At 45.1% G+C, this 22,386-nt stretch overlaps 1 long non-coding RNA gene across 1 annotated transcript; it reads left to right on the plus strand.

Annotated features, from left to right (window-relative positions):
- Window positions 1-6,397: 6,397 nt before the first annotated feature.
- LOC109284564 (uncharacterized) lies at window positions 6,398-20,767 on the plus strand. Its single transcript, XR_002092046.2, has 4 exons — window positions 6,398-6,441; window positions 16,399-16,450; window positions 18,438-18,589; window positions 20,485-20,767. It is a non-coding gene; the product is annotated as an uncharacterized LOC109284564 (long non-coding RNA).
- Window positions 20,768-22,386: the final 1,619 nt, after the last annotated feature.

The raw sequence follows: 22,386 nt of genomic DNA on the forward strand, positions 1-22,386 counted from the left end.
CACCATAAAGAAATTTTTCCTAATGTCTAATCTAAATCTGCTCTCTGTCAGTTTGTGGCCATTGCTCCTAGTAACCCCAAGGGGCACCCTGGTAAACAGAGTATCCCCTATTCCTTGCTGCCCCCACCCAATGAATTTGTAGATGGCCACAAGATCCCTTCTCAGCCTTTTTTTTTTGCAGAGGCTGAAGAGATTCAGGTCCCTCAATCGCTCCTCGTAGGATCTTACCTGCAGGCCCTTACCCATACAAGTAGCTCTCCTCTGGACCCTCTCAAGGTTATCCACATCCCTCTTGAAGTGCAGTGACCAAAACTGGTCATAAAGGGGAAGCATCGCCTCCTTAGACCTGCTCATGATGCACTTTCTAATGCATGAAAGAGTAGGGTTGGCTTTACTTATCACTGTCACATTGACAACTCATGTTCATTTTGGAGTCGACTATGACTCTGAGATCCCTTTTAACTGCTGTGCTGCTTAGAAAGTCACCTCCCAATCTGTAGGTGTGTTGGTGATTCTTTCTCCCTAGACGCAGCACTTTGCACTTATCTTTGTTAAACTGCATCCTATTCTGTTCTGCCCCCATCCCCAACCTGTCCAAATCTGCCTGAATCTGCTCACTGATCTCCAGTGTGTTTACTTCGCTCTATAATTTGGTGTCGTCCACAAATTTGGACAGAGTGCTTTCCATGCCCTCATCCAAGCCACTGATGAAGATATTGAACAGCACTGGTACAAGAACCGAACCTTAAGGAACTCCCATTGCCCACCTTTTTCCAGGTTGAAAACGACCCGTCCACCATCACCCTCTGGGTGCGCCCCATAAGCCAATTCTCCATCCACCTGACCGTGTAATAATCTACATCACAACCACTTAATTTATTTATAAGAATGGGATGCGACACTGTATCAAAGGTAGGGCTATGTGCAGCTTCGGTCCCTGATTCGATTTGGTGAAGATTCGGCCCGATTTGGTGACCGAATCTCCAAATCTGAATTGAATCAGAGGACCCTTTAATCTCTCTGAATCGAATCAGAGCCCTCTGAATCAATTTGGAGAGATTCAGAAAGATTTGGCAACTCAGACATAGACACAGCTTTAAATGTTTTTACTACATACCTCTAGGTAGCAGGGGCTCATGAATGCTGAGATGCTGGGGCACATGGAGTGTCCCCCAGGACTGTGGGGGACATCCCTGGCTCTGTGACTGCTGCCTCCTGGACCTGGGGGGGCACCTGGGGTCTCCCTGCAGCTGATCGCTAAGCTGAGGATGCACGGGGTGGGGGGAGGGCCTGTGCACTCCCCGGGAGACCCAGAAATGGACCGGGAGTACTTCCAGTCCACTTCTAGGTTTACTGCTGAGCACATAGAGGTCCCCCTCGCACTCCTGGGGGGATACACCATCCACCCCAGCATTGCAATGTTCATGAGCCGTGTACCTCAAGATATATAGAAAAAACTTTTAAAGTTGTGTCTATGTCCAAATCACTGATTCTCCGAATCGGTATCAAATCTTCAGATTTGGATTTGGCTGAATCGAATCAGGCACAGTGATCTGAATCAATGAATTGAATCACTGTCCCTGATTCAGGCTGAATCCAAATCAAATAGGGCCCGTTTTGCACACCCCTAATCAAAGTTCTTTTTTATATGTGCCTGGGAGCAGTAAACTCTGGAGTGATAAGCTTCAGAGTTTAGTCAAGTGAATTAATGGCACATGTAGACACACCCAGGGAGCATCAGAAGAGAAGTCAGGTTTTCAGGATCATCACCTTCAAAAGGATCTCTCAGATCTAGCCAAGAACCTCTAGATCTGAGAAATCCAGCTAAGAATTTGGGCTTTTTAATACAGATAAAAACTAAAGTAAGACTTGATATTAACTGATGCCACAAAAAGACATGCAGACTCTTCAGTAGCATCTGGTATAGCCTGTTAGCCTGTTCCTTGAGCAGCAACTAATGGTAGCAAGATGTCTTTATTCACCCTAGCAGGAAATGTTTTTAATGTAAATCGTGCTATTTCTTTTCAAGATTCCCAGGTTTTCAAGTAAGAAACAAGATTTTCATGGCTTTTTAAAAAAGCTAACAGAAAATTCTGCCAAAACATGAACATATTTTCTCTCCCTCCAAAGTTGTTTATGGAAAGCAACCTACGTTTTTTCTGAGCAACAATAATTATTCATCATGCAGTTGTAACTTGAGGCTCCCAATGAGATTGCTCATCCTCATGCCCAGTGAGACTCCAAACATAGCAAGAGAGTCATGACTGGTTACATCTACGTTAGGCCTGTGCGAAGTGGCTAGTACTAGCTTTGGGTTCAGATTCGGCTGATTCGGGGGACAATGATTTGATTCAGTGATTCGAATTACTGTCCCGATTCGATTTAGACAAATCTGATTCGGAGATTTGACTACTGCCAAATCCCTGATCTCCGAGTCAGCCAGGCCAGGCCCATCCCCTGCCCCTCTCCCAGCCTGGCAGTGGCTGTCCCAGCTCCCGGCACTTGGGGGAAAAAAAAGCCCTGACTCACCGGGTGCTGCTGGGTGGGGGATCAACCCCCACTGCCCCTCACTGCCCCTTGTTGTGTGGGGGGCTCGTGCAGAGCCCCCCAACTCCTGGCCTCATTCCCCCAGCCCCCCCAACATTTGCCCTGCCCAGGCCAGCTCCGGCCCTTTAAGAAAAAAACAAAAAATGAAAAAAACTCCGAACTCACTGCTTCTGCTGGCTGGGGGCAATCCCCACTGCCCCATGCCATGTGGGGGGCTCTGCGCAAGCTCCTTAAGCCCCGAGGCCACTGCAGGAGCGGTGAGTCCTGGGGCTTATCTCAGCTTTTTTTCCTTAAAGGGCCAGAGCTGGCCCAGGCAGGACACCCCTGGGGGGGCCGGGGGAGCAGGAGGGGGTCGGGGGCTTGTTCCGAGCCCCCCATGCAGCATGGGAAAATGGGGGGGCAGCAGGGATCACCCCTCACCCGGCAGCACCTGGGCTTTTTTTTTAAAGTACTGGGAGCTGGGGCAGGCGGGGGCAGCCATGGGATGCTGGGGGAGTGGGGTCGGGGGAGGGGGGGGCTGGGATGGGGGGCTCCCCCAGCCTTACCTCCCCCACCCCTAGTAATTACCAGCTCGGAGTGGCTGCAGCTCCCTGTTGCAGCCACCCGGGACTGTCTGAATCAAAGCTCTCTGAATCTTTTCCGAAGATTCAGAGAGCTTTGAATCTATTCAGACCTTTAGATTGATCCCCTGATTTGATTTGGATTTTGAGATTCAGCCACCGAATCGAATCACCAACTGAAGCTTCGCACAGCCCTAGTCTACATCAATCCCAGATAAGACATGGTTTAAATCAGCTGGAATGGAGATCAGTGTCACCCTGCTTCCTGGGCAGGTTGTGGAGACCAGTGCTGCCATGGCTCAGCTGCTACTGTTTCCTGAGTTAGATTGGGTATTTGCACAATATTATGCTTTTAGGGTGAAATCTTTTTCTCACTCAATTCGATGGGAGTTTTGCAGTTGACTTCAGCTGGGCCAGGAGTTCACATTTATTTTCTTTTGTCTGTCTTAAATAATATAAAAAGGGGAAGTGGTGATACAAAGAGATTAAATATAATTACCTCCTTCACAAACAGGGAATTGAAGACAGTGCGTTTGTAGCTGACTTAAGGACCAGACCTAAAATGCCATCTAGTCCAACCCCTACACCAGGTGTGGGCAAAATGTGGCCCGCCAGGCCATTCTATCCAACCCGTGGGGTCCCTAAAAGGTTTAGAAAATTAATATTTATCTGCCCCTGGCTGCCTGTCATGTGGCCCTCAATGGCTTGCCAAAACTCAGTAAGTGGCCCTCCACCTGAAATAATTGCCCACCCCTGCCCTACACAGGTGCAGGATTCACTCGTCCTAAGCCATCCCACAGATGCTCATCCAGACTCTTCTTGAAGACCTCCTCCAGTGAAGGAGAGGCCAAAACTTCCCTGGGCAGCTTGATAAAACCAGGGCTGGCAGGATCTCAAGGGTCATTTATTTCAATCCCCTTTACACACATGCTCTTATAGCTCATTATATAGATTTCTGCCATGAGTAGCAATTGAATGCACAGTGCAGGGGTACATCTTTGTGTCAGTGACCATGGTATATCCCTTGGAGCCACCCAACTATTAATGGGCAACTTCCACATCCTCTGAGTCCCTTCACTGTTCCAAGCATAAAGGTATCCTTCCTTCCCAGAAGCTTTTAAGAGGGATCACTGTAAACAGAGCCATCTGGGAAGGTGATGGACAAAGAGCTGACTAGGAAGAAACAGTAAAAATAGGATAAATTCTAAATGGTGCCAACTGCAACTGTTGTGCTATGAATGCATTAAATGTTTATGCATGCATTTATGTCGGCACCTGTCAGCATTTATGTAATACATAAATCGGCAAATCTGTATTAGGTTATTTTTTGCAACCAATCTGCATTAATCCCACTCTTGCACATGTTCAAACAAATTGCTACACATTGTTTTGACCCATCCATGTGCAAAAGGTGTCATGCTGCACAGTATTTTATGCCTATGCTGCAAATCCTGGCTTCTGTGGTGCAGGTAGTAACAAGGCTAGGGGATAGGGGGCAGCAGAGGAAAAATAATAATCCTGAGAAAGAAACGGGTTCTCAAAGAGCTTGATGCCCAAGAGGTTGTGATGGGATTACAGCAAAGGCTGGTATGTGTGAAACCTTCTGCAGCCAGAAGTGTGAGGGAGGGGGGATAGCACAGGCCTCAGCAATGGTTCAGCAGACAAAAGGGAAAAATCAGTTGCAAACCCAGAAATGGCTGGAGCCAAAGTTTCTGTTGAACACCTGCCATGGAGAACAAGTTGACTTTACACCCAGACAGACTGGCTTCATTTGATCAAAGATCTGGTTTAGTGCCCCCCTCCTCCCCTCTTGAATCCCTGTAAATGAACCTTATCCTTTGAAACCTCGGTTTCTCTTTCCTTCCCTCTCTCAGCACCAAATACAGTAGCTGAAGATAAAAATATATAATTAAGGGAGTTGCCACTTGCTAAAGCTGGAGACTGTCTGGGAAAGAGAAGGAGTTTGCGGTGACATTGCTAAATCTGGGACCCACCAATTGCTCCCAGTGATTAGGGCCTGTGGTTTCTGTACCACCCAGGCAGAAAAAGTAGGATGGCAAGTTAGTTATTGCAAAAGGAACCTTTGCACCATTCTTCTCCCTCAGCTTTTCCTCGTGCAACTGGATTTCTGAGGTGTACTGCACAGTCACTATTTGTAGGACAGCCTCTCACGCACTTGCCAAGAGGAGGGTGGTATGGGAAGTGACCAGAACACTAGGAATCTAAAGAACTTCCAAGAAGTCTACACCAACCTGATCTAACTACTCTGGGGAATTATAAGCAGGGATCCTAGTTTTCCATTTGCCATGGAGAACCACGGAAAAACACAGAATCTGAATTTTTTTCATGACCTACCAAAAGCATGGTTGCATCCCATGGCAAGCAGCACCATTTCTGCTCCTATTTTTGCTGCAGTTTTTGTCTCTCAGCTAGTGAGTGCCAGAGGGGAGGCGGGGAGGAGAGGCAAGGTAAGGTACAAGGACAAGGTAGGATATAATAGTGCTGTGTGTGTCTCCTGCATTAAACAGGATTCAAAAGAGAGCAGAGAACTAAATGATTTAATCTGAAGTTTTCACCATCACTTTAATAAAGGCACGTACCTTTAAATCAAACTAGAGGGGATGTTATATTTTACACTGGAATTAATATGCCTGGTGATTAGCAGGCCGTCAAATATAGCACCGTGTTGAATTATAATAATAAAAAGGAGATATTTTTAAAGTGCAGTTCCTAAGGTTAATAATTACCATTCTGATAAAGTCAAAATTTCCAGCATGAGCCAATCCCTCCATAGCCACAGGTGCAGAAGGCTGCCATAGCTCAAACAAGCTCAAGCTGATCACTTTTTCCACGTAAAAGGGCACAGCAATTATAACTGATGAAGGGTACTGGAGCCAAATTCTGGGTTTTGGTAGGAAAAATAAAATCCCAGAGCTTCAAGCTCGCGGGGGGTAGCCACTATAGAAGTTTTAAGTTCCTAATCTAACAACATTTAGCAGCATCCTGTTCTGCTCTTACAACATTGTGTAAAAAGAATGGTAATAAACTTTGCTGGAAAGAAGTAGTGTATAGTGTTCGGCTATTTGATGCTTTACCAGGATCGATAATGTTAGCCTGTCTGCATGCTCATGCATTTTCCCTAATGAAAGTAAGGCACAGAGATTTTTATTGCGTCTCCAGGCTGGAGGGAAAGGAAAAAAAAGGAGGGGGGGATGGGGAGGAAGAAGGGGAGAGGAAGGGGAAGGGTGTTGGAGATTGCTATTAAAATTAAGCTTTAAGGACTAGAGTCAGTCTGTATTGAAACAGCAGCTGCAAGTCTTCACCCCCATTAGAGGTATGGCACGGTTGAAAAAATAGTCGTGTGTGTGTGTGTGTGTGTGTGTGTGTGTGTGTGTGTGTGTGTGTGAGAGAGAAAGAGAGAGAGAGAGATTAAAATTGAACTAGCTCTGGTGATTGGGAAGTAAAGGGCTTGTTTCTTTTTAGGACTAAATAGTAAAGTGATAACTCAAGGGACAGATTTTGAAGATCATTTCAATCCCCAAAGTACTGAGCTCCTTTGCACTTTCAGACAAGTTTTTGGTCTTTAAATGAAAGTGGAGGTATTTAGAAAATCCTGTCCTAATTGTGAGCAGAGGATTTGAAAGTCTGGTCCTGGTCTCCTCTAAAAATCTGAAGCCCAAAGAAGAATAGGAGAGTGTGGTTAAAAGCATTAATCCCAGAATACATTTTAAGTTTGACCTCTGCATTGCTTGGCCTTTCTGTTGCTCCACCAAAAATTGTGGACACCATATTGGTCATCATTGCCCTCTAGTTCTAGCACTCAGAGGATGTGTCTATATTGCAGACAGCTGCATTGTGTAGAATTAAGCAAACTAGTATTAAATGAGCTAGCTCAGGTACAGGAAGCAATGCAGCTGCAATATCATGGAGCTCATTCATCATGCAGGATAATTTATGCTGTTGAGTCTTGGGAAAGTGGCAATGTGATCTCTGGATGCTGCAGGACAGCCACTTGACTAACCATCTTCCACCCTGACTGTCGTGCAGAGCTATGGAAGCTTCCTGGAAAAGGAAGGTAGCACGTGGGTGTGCAACCTTTCATTCCAGCATGGGGGGCTTACTGATAGCTGCCCCGCGCATACAGGCTTGGAGAATCTTCACTGTGATTGGTAAAGCCCTTCCACCAAATCGGGCAATTGCTGGGGAGGAGCTTGCCCCACCCCTAGCCAGGGAGAGGCACAGAGGCCCGGACCTGGTTTAAGCCTGCGCTCTGCAGGTCCGGTTGACGTTCGGGGGGGGGCAGAGCCTCCAACAAGAATAAAAAGGAGCTGCGTGTCCAGCATGCGGCAGACACCGCAAGGGACAGAGACGAGAGCAGGGCCAAGAAGAGCTGGGGAAGAGCAGCCCAGCGGGCAGATGCTGCTTTAGCGGCGCACAGAGTCCAAACCCTGGGAGCTGTACGAGGCATCTTGGGTCTGCAACCCCAGGCATGTGGCTGGGACCTCGGTGCATGCAGCAGTGCATGGTACCAGACCCTGGGAGTTGCACAAGGCAGCTCGGGTCTGCAACCCCTGGCGTGCAGCCGGGACCTCGGTGCACCAGCGGTGCATAAAGCTTTAGACCCTGGAAGCAGCTTGAGGAGGCTTGGGTCTGTGATCCCTGGCAAGTGGTCAGGGAACTCGTTGCAGGCGGTGCTGCATGGAGCTAGACCCTGGGAGCCGCTTGAGGCAGCTCAGGTCTGCAGCCACCAGCCCAAGGCCAGTGGCTCAGTGCAGACAACACTGCTTAGAGAGGCCGGGAGCGGACTGAGCCCCGGCACTACATGAGGCAGCTCAGGCCTCCAACCCCCAGCAGAAGGCAGAGTACTCAGTGCATGAGACGGTGCACAGAGCCACCTGTGGGTGGCAGCCCAAGGGGAGCCACAGGCCTGGGAGAACACACATGTGAGGAGCAACTTGGCCAAGGGGACAAGAACCACCCATCCAGGCCCCAAAGTCATGAGCTGTTGGAGAAGGGATTTTCTTAGGGAGGTGTTCCCTTGGGCCCCCCATAGGCCTCGGGAGCATCTTCTTCCCCTGCAGGCTGGAGCACAGCCAATGTCCCCATGATCAGTCTGGGCTGTGGGGCACTTATAGAATTAAGTTTAACCAGTTGTTGAAGTGCCTTATATTTTGGGGGAGAGTGCCTCATATTTTGAGGACATTTTAACTTTGTATATTAGTAGTTTAATAGAGTGTTAAGTATAAACTTCTTAAGGGACTGCTGGGACCCCTTCCCTGATCGTTATATATACTTACCTATACTCACCTGTGCATATTTGTGTTTGAATGTTGTTTAGTGTCTACCTGTATTTACTTGTTGTTTATCCGTGTTAGATTAACTGATTATCAACTCCTTGCTTGGGGTTGCCTGAAGGGGTGTAATGTTTCACCCTTTATCTGCAGGACATAGCAAAATGTGATAATTGTACATGTGTGTGTGTGTGTGTGTGTGTGTGTGTGTGTGTGTGTGTGTGTATATATATATTAGACACACACACACAAATGTACAATTATCATATTTTGCTATGTGTATATATATATATATATGTATGTGCGTGCATGCGCGTGTGTGTATATAATGAATATCAATTTTCTTTTGATTTTGTATATATTAATAAATCTGTATATAGTTAAGCATCCCTTGTCCTGGCTTGACTCTATAGGGAGTAGAGGGATCTGGCCTGCAGTTTGCAGATCCCTCACAGCACTCCTGTCTTGCCATCTATCCCTTCTATCTGGAGAAGGGAGCACATTACTTGGGTGCACCTGGGTTACACTAGTTTAGCAGAACCAGAAAAGCCATTCTGTGAAATCTGGCTGGGCCGGCCTCTGAGGCAGGAGCAGCTTGTGCTTCTCCATGGACGACTTCTCCCCCATCTGGGTACCTGTTATATTGTTATGCATCAGGGTTCATTTGCTGCATTTTCTCAGTTAAGGCCAGATTTGTTGGAATAGATCACATGCAGCTAGTCACCTTGTGGGTGTGCAATGTTATGGCTAACCAGGGACCGAGGAAGGTAACTGATTCCTTTGGAGTCAGACTGGGCTTCAGCCAATTCAGCAGAGGCTGTTTTGTTACTTAGATGATGAGAAATTGAGACTGGCTGAATCAGAAAAAACAAATCCCAGATGCCTAGCTTCAGCTGAGAAATGGTCAGCACAATTCAGGATGGGTTTGTGTGCAAAAGAAACCCTCCCCACAGTGGGGAGTTCTTTCTACAGATTTAAATACAGCAAAGGGGGGCATTTAGCTTGACACAAGGTAAAAACTGGGCCACCCTTGTCTTCCTAGTCAATATATCTAGCTGACTGCCTGGCAGTGGCCTAGTACATCATTACCTTCTGTAATTCCCCAGGTTATTTAGTAGAGCTGTGCAAAGCTTTAGGTGCCGATTCAATTTGGAGGAGATTCGGCCTGATTTGGTGGCCAATTCTCCAGATTGAATCAGGGGGCCCAATTAAAAGGCCCAAATTAATTTGAAGCTCTCCGAATCAATTCGGAAAAGATTCTGAGAGCTTTGGCAATTCGGGCAGTCCCCACTCGCTGCAGCAGGGAGCTGGACCCAGACTAAGTAGGGGGCAGGGGACCATGGGTGGACCCCTGTCAGCCCCCAGCCCCTGCCTCCTCCCCCAGCCCCCCCACGGCTGCCCCACCTGCCCCAGCTCCAGCCTTTTAAGAAAAACAAAAAGCCCCAAACCCCAGGCTCACCAGTTCCTGCAGTGGCCTCAGGGCTTCTGGGGGCTCATGCAGAGCCCCCCCATGCAGCATAGGGCAATAGGGAGCAGTGGGGATAGGCCCCCTGCCAAGCAGGAGCTGGTGAGTCAGGACTTTTGGGGCTTTTTTTTCCTTTCTTAAAAGGGCCAGAGCTGGGGCAGGCAGGGGATGGGGCCTGCTTGATTCAGCTGATTTGGCAGCAGCTGAAATCACCAAATCGATTTGGGACCGTGATTCGAATCACTGAATCAAATCGCTGTCCCCTGAATCGGTCACATCTGAATCAAAAGCAAATACTGATCACTTTGTACAGGCCTATTATTTAAATGTCTCCTTTTTATCTCCCTATCTTGGCTGCCATTATTACAGTCCCAGTTTTACATGGGCACTTTTTCTTTATTGGTTTCCAGGGTTGGGCTGCTGCATCAGTGCTAATTTTTTTGTAGTTTTCAGACATCTGCATGCTTTTCCTGTAATTCTCCCAGTTAGTCTCAACCTAGACAGTTTTCACTAAGGAAACAAAGCACAGTGCTGTTAAAAAAAAACCCACAACAACAATACAGGAAAATGTTTCTTCCTCCCCTACACACACATAATGCATGCACGATTCAGATTCCTACCTTTCCTCCCTGACTGCATGAGGACATAGAAAATTATGTGATGCAAACTCTAAGGAACACTTCTTTATCAATACAATGACAATGCTGGAGAGGATAAATGATAGAATTAGAATGATAGGTAAAGACCTATAAACACTACTGTTACTAATACTATCCAACTTTTATGTGGCAAGCACTTCTGTAGAACTGGTTCCACCACATGCCACACTAGTGCTGGTGGCATGTGGGGAACCCAGAACAGTGATGGTTCACTCAAATCACCCCAAACTTGCATGGCCTCCCATTGCACATTGGGCATGGTGGGATTCATAGATGTTAGGGTCGGAAGGGACCTCAATAGATCATTGAGTCCGACCCCCTGCATAAGCAGGAAAGAGTGCTGGGTCTAGATGACCACAGCCAGATGCCCATCTAACCTCCTCTTGAAGACCCCCGGGGTAGGGGAGAGCACCACCTCCCTTGGGAGCCCGTTCCAGACCTTGGCCACTCGAACTGTGAAGAAGTTCTTCCTAATGTCCAGTCTAAATCTGCTCTCTACTAGCATGTGGCCATTGTTTCTTGTAACCCCCGGGGGCGCCTTGGTGAATAAATCCTTACCAATTCCCTTCTGTGCCCCCGTGATGAACTTATAGGTAGCCACAAGGTCGCCTCTCAACCTTCTCTTGCGGAGGCTGAAAAGGTCCAGTTTCTCTAGTCTCTCCTCGTAGGGCTTGGTCTGCAGGCCCTTGACCATACGAGTTGCCCTTCGCTGGACCCTCTCCAGGTTATCCGCATCCCTCTTGAAGTGCGGCGCCCAGAATTGCACGCAGTACTCCAACTGCGGTCTGACCAGCACCCGATAGAGGGGAAGTATCACCTCCTTGGACCTATTTGTCATGCATCTGCTGATGCACGATAAAGTGCCATTGGCTTTTCTGATGGCTTCGTCACACTGCCGGCTCATGTTCATCTTGGAGTCCACTAGGACTCCAAGATCCCTTTCCACCTGATGTGCAATGGGACCCACGCTGACTTCCTGCCCCTTGGGCAGAGGGTTGGATCCAATGTTCTCGCAAGGTCCCTTCCAGCCCTAATGTCTATAACATTTCTCAGGTCTCAGTTGTGTGATCTTGGATCATTTTGACATCTTCCAGGGGCCTTAGTGGCACCACAAACAGAAACTATTTGTAACAGAGTAGCACCTAAAGACCTCAAATGTAACTGTGCTACTGTGCGCTAGGCACTGTACAACCCCATCCAGAAACAGTCCCTGCCCCCAACAAGCTTACAGTCAAAATTTACAAGATAAAAGATAATGGGAATGAAAATAAGTTTAGAGGGAGAATAACTCATTCAGTATCACACATCACAAGGTAACTGATAGCACCCCTGTCCTCCTGGTCTAGCACCCTATCCATTAGACCACATTAATTCCCACAAATCACAATGCCTCATCCTAGTAATGTGATGAGTCTAGTATCAGTGTGCATTCTAGTGTTTAACAGTCTGCTTTTTTGTTACTTCTATAGAGATTCTTCCTTGAAGTATCAGGCTTTTTGGGCAAATAGCTTGAGCTGGTGTGGAAAAATCTTATATAAAAAAAAAAAAAAAAAAAAAAAAAATGACAGAGGATGTGCGTTTCAGAATGCGTGTCAAGTAAATCATCCATTCAATCCAGAACTATACAAGAAAATACAATTAGATTAACCACCGAGTGCATAGCTAGCAATTCATCACCTATAAATGATTTTAAAAGCATGTAGCTGATATGACCTCCTTAATTCCTCAAGTTGTTGATTCCAATTATTAGCAACCAGGTAGCAAAAAAAGGGTTCTCTTTATCCCAAAAGATTTCTTACTTTTGGATACAATAAGTCAGTTTATTCAATGATCACTAGGACATGAGCAGTTAATAGCTTGCATCAGTTCTTTCTCCACTCCAATGCTCCAGAGTAGATCTATTATCACATTTACAGACTAACTTAAACAGCAATAGTGCTTCTTCTCCAGGGGTAAGAAATCCAACCCACTTTTTGTAAAGGGCTCTGGGATGTTCTTGACTATTACAGCTCCAAAGGAATTTACATAATTGGTTATGAATAATTTGTAACTTGTCGAAAAGTCTCCATGTAGCTATCTGATTTAGTACATTTCAGGAGCAGCAGATTTTAATACAGTTTTTAATTGCAAGATCATAATTTAAGCTCATCAGTACTGCCTAACGAAGCAGGTATATTAGACAAAACTCCTCTCAGAGTCATCTCATGTACCTATTACATACATACAGGACAACTAGCTTGGCAGTGCATCATTGCCACTGAGTTTCTCTACACAGAAACAAAAAAATGAAGGAGTCTAGATAGCAAGAATTCTGTACATGTTTGCCTTTGTGCTTCATAAAGAGAAATGATTTTTTTTTTTGCTCTAGGCACTGGGCTAAAGAGATATGGGTTCAGTTTCCAACTCTGCTAGAGAGTGAGTGAGTGAGTGAGTGAGTGTGACCATGGCCCAGTCACTCCGTTTGGAATTAGGAATAATAATACAACCACAGCTCATTGTGAGGGGGGAAGGCATTGGACACGGAGGTGTAAATTCTATTGAGCAAGGGTGCATAGCAATATGTAGCTCACATCACTTAGGAGAAGAAAGGTATGCTTGGCACAAGATGGCTTTGATTTTCCAGAGGCAATTCCTACAGCTAAGACCTCCAGTTGTACAAAATGCATCTTTTTTTTTTTTTTCTTTTTTCCCCCCCGCCCACGTTCATGATGACAGAATCAATCATTGGTGGAATCAATGCAGATGGGAATTTCCACAGGAATACCCATTGCTTGCCTGAATGTGTGACAGTATCTTGTTCATACAAGAAATGGAAGACACGGCAGGTAGTCTGGGTTAAAGTGGGCAAGCATGTGTGCATGCAAGTGAAGTGGACTGAGCAAAAGATAGGAGTAGAACAGGGCCTGTATTTTCAGTGGAATAAAGTACTGTTACTGCAATTAACCTTCTTGTTTTTCTCCTTTATTGTATCTACAATGTTCTCATTTTGGCAGCTAGGAACACGGAATCAGAAGAGGTCTCCTTACTCAGTGCCTGTCACATAATCCCGTTCATAAAATGCTCAAGTAGCTATGTAATAAAACTTCATCTACATATTTCTATGGACAGTCCATATTTCTAGAGGGCTATCAGAATAAGCCAATCACCTAAATTCTTTTAAAAATCTGTTTTCAATACAAGGAAGGAACATTATCTACGAGCACTTAAGTGCTTGCATAAAGCCAAGCCTGTGTTTCAGGTTCCGTTGACTTAATTTGTCATCAAGTCAAACAAAACTTATGCTGAAGTGTTCTGCTAAATCTCAAGTACCTTTATTCTTCATATGCTTCATTTAGATAAGTCTTCAAAGGAAATTAAGCATGTTTTAATGCTTTCTTAAATTAAGGCCAAAAGTTAGTTTGCACTTCATGACTATATAATATAATTTGCTGTGTTTGTCTACAGTGAAATACACAATAAAAAAAAAGAAATCATACCTTCAAACTATTAAAAAGATGCATCTCACTTCCTTTATTTTCTTTTGTCAAATGCTGGGAATAGGTAGTTTATTGTCCTGAAACCAAAAGCACTTCAGCCTGTCAATCTTTCTGCAAGGCAGAAGCTAGCTGAATAATACATTTTGCCTTAAATTATACAACTGTGTCATTGGCCTAACATTAAAAGGTAGGCCATTAATAAAGAGAGAAAATAAAGTGGTCCTTAATTATGCAAGGCATTAAAGTCTGAGTGTTTTGCTTCTGCAGCATACTCACTTTATGAGAATAAATGTTTTAATACAGTGTGAACTTTTCTCTGGAAATCACAGCTCAGAGACAATCCCCTCTCCCTTCTAATGCACCTTATTTTGAGACTTGTCCTGCTGTATCTTCTGACTTCTTGTTTTGTGCCTTACAGAAAGAAGTGAAGATTTGCAAGTCCTTGTTTTGCTTGCACAGCGACTTGCTTTGCCATTTACAGGAGACATTTTCAGAGATAAAATGAGCTGGCACCCAAATCCCATTAATATCCTGGGGAAACTGTGCTTTTTGGGCCTTTGACAATTGCTGCTGGTGTGCTTTGAAAATATGAGCCTAGCTAGATAAAGTCAAAGGGGCCTGAGGGAATGCCTGCACATCTCTACCCAGCTCCAACCTTAATGAACCATATCCAGCCTGGTGTAACCACACTTCCAGGTGGTTTCAAGAGATTTGTATGCCATCCCCCTTGCTTACTCAAGCTGCTTCTTTCTATCTGCTGGAATTAAAACTGCAAGAAACCCTCACATTTAACATGTATTGAACATCCACGGGTTTAGCTTTTTATGAGATTTTGACATTTTGACCGTTGCCAGTTCTCACTATTTTTGCCAGCAGTCAGCTTCTCTTCCCTGAACCAAATTTTCCCCTCCTTTTGGTTAAATGCTGGCAAAACCTGCATTTCATTTCACTGAACATTGGTCATTTCGTTTAAAAAAAAAAAAAAAAATGTGCAGTCTTCCCTTGAAGAATAGCATCTAAGCCCAGTTTGTATTTATGAATAATGACTTTGTGACTTTGAGAGGGTCAAGTACTACATATCCCCTTGTTAAGATTGCACCTCAGACATCGGGAAAGTTGGAATGAGTTCTTGCCTTGAACAGAGGCTGCTTCTCTCTGGGCCTGCAAAATCCTTCTAGCTCAAGATTATTTACCCTAGTCTAATAAAAACACTTTGAAGAACAGATCAGTATTCTACACATTAGCTATTCCTGTGCCTGTGAAAAGTTTATTTCAATAAAAAGGTGCACTTCTTCCTTCAGAATAATTAAGTGCGAGTTATACGGAGGTAAAATACAGGAAAGACCAAGCACTTTAGGGTCAACCTAAGGTAAACTCACCGATATCAGCTCCTGAAAAGGGATAATGGGCTACTTTTGGTGAGTTTACCTCCTGGTAAATGGAGAAGTGCAGTGAAGGAGAGATGTAGCCTCAGGGAAGGGAAAAGATTTTTTTTTTTTTTTTTTTTTTTTTTTTTAAGTAGTGCATGCAAACCTACAGGGTTAAAGGGAATCAGGATAGGCTATGGCAAGACAATACCCTACACAGCAAACATTTTCACTTGCTAAGGAAATATATTGTTGCAGGAGCACTCTGTCAAAATACAGCACTACATTCTGGCTGCATTTCAGCTCAAACTTTCTTTCCTGCCCTCATGAAGCATTAAAGAGTAATTCATTTTTAGGTTTGTTTTTTTTCATGCAAATCCTATTCCTGTCTGTCTGGATCTGCTGTCAATAATACAGGAATTATTGCAAGTATTTGTGGAGGGAGGGGATGGGGAGGGGTTTGCCCTTATCACAAAGCACATTCCAAGGGGAAGAAAAGGGGAGGAACTGAGAACTGTTGTCATTACGGAGAACAACAGGTTTGGAGCCTATGGCTTTATTCTGACTTGGGTATGTCTGCAAGATACTCACTGCCGAGCTGAAAAAAAAAAAAAATCAGTGTGGCAGCAAAAGAAAGCCACCCAGGCTCTGTCTGAATAGCAAGGTTGGGTCCGGTCTGAATGGAGCTCTCAAGGCTGAGGACTTCTGCCAGGAGAACAAGGAGTATCACTAGAGTCTCCTGAACTCCTTTGTCTGTAAAGCAACTCGGGAGACTGCACTGATGCCAAGTGATCAATGGAGCATCACTAGAGTCTCCACGACTAGCAGCTGATCAATGGAGTAGCACTACAGCCTGTATTGCTGCCAGATGATTACTGGAGCAGCACTAGGCAGTATTACTGCAAGCTGTTCTATGGAGCGGCAAAGGCGTTTGTATCACTGCCATTTCATTAGCAGAGTGGCACCGGAGTCTGTATCGCTGACAGCTGATCAATGAAGGGGAATATAATAATCATGATGTGGTGTTTTACAGGATATGGGCCTTTAATCTGAGGATCTCAAAACTCTTTATGGACATTTTATTGGTAAGCTGCAAGTTCCTCCTCCCTCCCCCCCCCTCCACCTTGGTGAGGTCATGTAGGTTTGTAGTCATCCCCATTTTACAGAGACGTGAACTTTAGATTAGGTTAAAGGGCCCAGTTTGATACCCATGGACTTCAGGGAGTGAAGGTGGCTCTAAAGCCAGACAGGCTTAGCACTTGGAAAGGGGACAGCTCTTTTAAGAAATCTGGTCAAAAATATCACAACAGGGAGCTATTGCAGGGTCCTTTGCTGGTTGGAAAAAGCCAACTCCATGTAACTTGCTGAAGGCTGTAAGTGCCAATGACAGAAGCTGCTGTTAAATCCGGGGGTTTGCACTCCCTGGATAAACTCCTCTCTCATCCATGCCAATGAGAATCTGGGCGCTCACTTCAAACCTGGGGCCAGGATTTCGCTTGCCATCTCTTCACTAACCACTGAAATTTCTTTCCTCTCAGAGCTGGGAATATAGCCCCAGAGTCCTGACTCCCGTTTCCCCAACTCTGTCCTTCAAGACTGTAACGTGGATGGAGTCTATGTACATTTGGGGTGATTTTTCTCAATCTGTTATTGCATTTCAAATGAATGTATCAAGTAACACAGCTAAAATGTTCTTTCTTTGCCCTTCTGTTTCTCAGTGCCATACTTCCTAGGCAAGCTGCTTGATTGCACACGATCTTGTTTTGAAGTCAGAGGCCAAGGCTAACTAATCTTTCTTCCCAATTCATTCCCCAGATCTCGGAGTACCCCTTGTTGCCCTACACTTCGCATTCTGCATTTTCAAAATGTGCTGCACGCTTCCTATGAAGTCTGCATACAATAACCTACGTATTCTGTTGCTAGCTCCCCACTGATTGATGCTGAATGCTTCTACACAGTATATCCACACACTTTATACCGAATGCTTCTATATATACACACACACACCGCACAGTAAATTTGTTGCTTTTAGTTTACAGCTGCCAATTTGTGCAGAAGGTTTTCATGTATTAGTGCCAACACTCCTTCCTCCTAGTCTATTCCACATGTCACTTCCTTTCAAGATATCTCCGATTATTTTTGGTTCCTAACCTCATGCTGTGTTTAACACAATGAGATGTTGATGTAAATGGAACAATGTACATTGAGGCAAAGGAGCTATACTAAGTCACATGAGCTAAGGGTAAGTCCCCATAAATCAGCTTTCAGTCCTGTACGTTAAGACAATCTGTTTCAATTATATCTGTGAAGAGACTTCTCTACAAAATCGCCTGTACCCCATCGTCGATCCCCAGCTCCCAGAGGCACAGGCTGGCTTCCATCAGGGCGGCTCAACCACTGACCAGGTCTCCCGCCTCGCTGTGGGCATTATGGCAGCTTTTGAAGGAGGACAGAAGTGTGGAGCAGTCTTTGTAGACTTACCTTCAGCCTATGCAGCCCATCATCAGTGGTATTGCTCCCCCTGACATCTGCTGTGAGCAGCAATGTTTCATAGACCATAATCGCTACCTGCATCATCAGCACATCTGCTTAGACCCTCCAGTTGGGCAGCACCTCCAATCAAGGAAACCCCTCATCACCCAACTGCACCACCTGCCCTCTATTTCCAAAGGTTCTTCCCCAGAAGACGGAGCTGCACAAGTATGGGAAGAACGATCAGCCTCTGAGAACTGCAGACTCAAAACATTCATCCCAAACCCCTCTACAAGATCTCCTGGCTTTGATTTGGACAGACTCTCCTGGGTCTGCCTCCATAGACTCCGAATTGGCTATGGCCGCTTCTGCCATAACATGCATCAAATGGGCCTGACACCATGTGCCACTTGTGAATGTGGCGCCCCCCTCACGGACTGCAAACTACATCATTACAGTGCCCTGGAAACCTCAATGCCCTCAACATCCCCTCTCGTTCCTAGCTTAGCTCTGTCCAATATGAAATTGGACTCCAGCTCACCGTTTTTGTCATATAAACCCCCCCCAAACCCCTATATATCTGTTATTATTTATCCACAGGAACACCCCCTATGTACAAGAACGATGGTCCCTGCTTCACGAAGCCTACACGATGAAAGGCTGACAGACAAGCACCAAGAGGTTAGGGGAAGAGGAACAGACAGTACTGTATACCTCAGCCAATTCCTTCATTATAAGCAGCACAACAACTAGTAAGTTATGCACAAATTATCTCCCTTAAGCTCCATTTTGACTCACTATTCAATTTATTTCAATTCTAAGCAACGTTGTGAAGGCTATTTTATATACAAAGGAAACAAAAGTGTGGCTAAAGTTGACCCTTGCTGCACCTCTCCACCCTGAACAGTTTCCTCTTTGAGACAGACATCCTCTATTTCTTGTCTTGAAGCCAGGTTTTAAAACAACCCATACCCTGCATTACAGATCAGTCCGATTCTAAACTCTTCCTCTCTCTCTCGATAGTTTGATTAAAGGACAACTTGGAGTCACGTGTTAACAGACTGCAAATGCTGAAAAAGAGCAAACACCAGGGAGAGAGAAATTATTTAGGGCGTTACTAACGAGTATTACGAGCACAAGGCTGAAAACAAGAGGGAAATTTAGGCTACCGGGAAAGACTTCCTGAAGTAAGATCTATTCGTAGATGAAATAAACTTAAAAAGGAAGTAAGCAGTGGGAACATCATTGCTTGGTACATTTAGCACTAGGCTAGATAAACATTAATGAATATACAATCATGAACTGACAGGGGAAAAAAAATCTAATCAAGTTAGCAATTCTTTTCACTCTCTACATTTTAGGTTAAATCAGGTCCAGTTTTTGCTCCAGTCTGATAACTGGGAAGCATATGTGGAATTTTAACTCAGTGATTATCTCCCTTTTATAAATCCACATGGCCTCTCTCATTAAATTAGATATTCCTAGACGTTTCTTTTTAATCATTTACCTTTTTCAATAGGAGGTGGTATTGCTCAGTGAAGCGGACACTGAACTAGTTGTTGTTCAATCCTTGGTCTTGGATCCTGGCTCTGCCACACTCTTGATTTGTATGTTGGGCAAGTAATTTAGACCCATAATTTCAATGACACCCACTAACTCAGGGGGGGCCTGTTGGAGACAACTTATGCCTAGTTTTGGGCCCTACACTTCAAGAAAGGTGTGGGCAGATTGAGAAGAAGGCAGCAGAGAATGACAAAAATGATTAGAGGCCTGTGAACATGATATATGAGGAACGTCTAAGAGAACTAGAGCTATTTAGGTGGAGTAAGAGAAGACTGATGAGGGATTTGACAGTCTTCAGATACCTGAAGGGCAATTATAGAGAGGAAGGAGATGGACTTTTCTCTCTGGCTGTACAGGCAATGGCCTCAAACTGCAGCAGAGAAAATGTAGGTTGAATATGAGGAACAACTTGCTGCCTACGAGGTAGTTAAGCACTGGAACAGACTACCTAGAGAAGCAGTGGACTTTCCATCTCTGGCAAATTTTTATAAGCAGGTTTAACTGATACTTGGTTGGGATGGTTTAGTTAGGGATGATCCTGCCCTGAACAGGGGGCTGAACTAGATGTCCTCTTGAGGTCCCTTCCAGCCCTACTTTCTTATGATCCTATTACTAAGAGATGCTGAACACTTACAGCTCTAAAAGAAAGCCAGTGGGGAAAACTGAGGTCCAAAAAGCAAGCTTCTGAACAAGAAACAAGAGTTCCCGCAAGGATGTTTAGTGTTGCTTGCATTTACCTACCGAAAGCTACAGAAATGGAAGTGGTTTAAGACCCAAATAGAAAGTTCGTCAGTCAGACAGAGTCCAAGCTGATAGAAGACTGCCGCTGAACCATGGTGAATTCTAGAAATGATGGATTTGGCTGTAATGAAGTGTGTGCATCTAATAACACTTCAAATTAGAAAGGAAAACAAAGCAAAGTCTCATGACTGTCTCACCACTAGCTATGAAGAGTGTGGCTTACAGAAAGGACTAAAAGACAAATAAAGCTGATAAAGAGGAACATGTGGTAAACAATAGAGAACAGAAACAGCTGAAACAAAGCACTTGGAATGCAAAAATCTTTCTTGGGCTTCCTTTCCAGATCAGCAAGACTCCCTGGACTCATGACATCTCATTCAACTCCAAAAACTGCTTCTAGAAGACAGTCTTGTGGTAATAGATGAAATTATACACAGTGAGGAGGTGGCCATATGCTTTTTTGTTGCTGTTCTGTTTTTACCTCCACCTTGATGGAGTCCATGTCTATTCTGAGGCTCCCAGGTACTACCAAGACACAAATAATATTAATATGATGGTAATCAAAAGGAAGAAATTTCAGTGGGATGTGTTTCTGAATGCTTGTAGCTGCCTTTAAAAAAAATAAACCAACAAACAAAATCCCCTTACCTTTGGCAGATAAGGCTCCAGTTAAAAATCTCTTTGAAATTTTGTCCTTTACATTCAAACATTCCTCATAAGCTTTAGCTGTTCCTTAAGCCCTTTGGACATAATTTTCTTTGCGACAGAATTGTTTGAGATGCAATAAATATGCATTCAGATGAAAGCAGAGAATGATAAATAAGATACAAAGCAGCCACTTGCGCAAGTATAAATTTAGCCATATTTTCTTTTCTTATGCTTCTAAATCAGATTATATCTTCTGCTGGGGACAAGCTTTCTTACCTTCATCGCCTGAATGTGCATCTATTGTTTTTGGAAATGAAAGTTCTGACAGCAACACAGGATGTCCTTAGGAGAATGTCCTCATGTGCCTGATATTAATGCAGAAATGTGTCCTATAGGTGTTGGTTAGGCCTGCGTGAAGCGGCTAGTATTCTCTTAGGACTCGGCCAATTTGGGGCACAGTAATTCAATTTGGCGATTTGAATCACTGTCCCGAGTTGATTTGGCTGAATCCGATTAGGAGATTCACCTGCCACCCAATTGGCCAAATATCCGAATCGGCCCCATTTCCTGCCCCTCTCCCAGCAGCTGGTGAATCTGGGACCTTTTTTTGGTTTGTTTAAAGAGCTGGGGCAGGCAGGGCAGCCATTGCAGGGGAGTGGGGGCTGGGAGAGTGGGCAGGGGTCAGGAGGCACTGGGGGAGCAGGCAGGGGTCCCCCCATGGTCCCCTTCTCCAGCCCCGCCTCTCCTGCCCCCTACTTACCAGCACAGTGTCCAAGCCCAGGTCCCTGCGGCAGCGGGCAGGGACTGCCCAAATCTCCAAAGCTCTCCAAATCGATTCAGACCTTTTTATTGGTCTCCCGATTCGATTTGGATTCAGAGATTCAGCTGCTGAATCGGACCAAATCTTCTCTTAATCAAATCAGCACCCAAAGCTTTGCACAGTCCTAGTATTGGTCTGGTCTGGTGTGAAACATTTATTCTTTCCATTAAGGCCTCAGGTAACTACCTCATTCCCAACAAATCCTGCCATGTCTCTCTTTTTTTCTAGTCTCTTTCTATGACCAGGTTACGAAACGCCTGGACACAGGAGGAGGGGTGGATGTCGTATACTTAGACTTCAGGAAGGCCTTCGATACGGTATCCCACCCCATACTGGTGAACAAGTTAAGAGGCTGTGACGTGGATGACTACACAGTCCGGTGGGTGGCGAATTGGCTGGAGGGTCGCACCCAGAGAGTCGTGGTAGATGGGTCGGTTTCGACCTGGAAGGGTGTGGGCAGTGGGGTCCCGCAGGGCTCGGTCCTTGGACCGATACTCTTTAATGTCTTCATCAGCGACTTGGACGAGGGAGTGAAATGTACTCTGTCCAAGTTAGCAGATGACACAAAGATATGGGGAGATGTGGACACGCCGGAGGGCAGGGAACAGCTGCAAGCAGACCTGGACAAGTGGGCAGAAAACAACAGGATGCAGTTCAACAAGGAGAAATGCAAAGTGCTGCACCTAGGGAGGAAAAATGTCCAGCATACCTACAGCCTAGGGAATAACCTGCTGGGTGGCACAGAGGTAGAAAGGGATCTTGGAGTCCTAGTGGACT

This window comes from Alligator mississippiensis, chromosome 14 (genome assembly GCF_030867095.1).
Source record: "Alligator mississippiensis isolate rAllMis1 chromosome 14, rAllMis1, whole genome shotgun sequence".
In the NCBI taxonomy this organism is placed as follows: domain Eukaryota; kingdom Metazoa; phylum Chordata; order Crocodylia; family Alligatoridae; genus Alligator; species Alligator mississippiensis.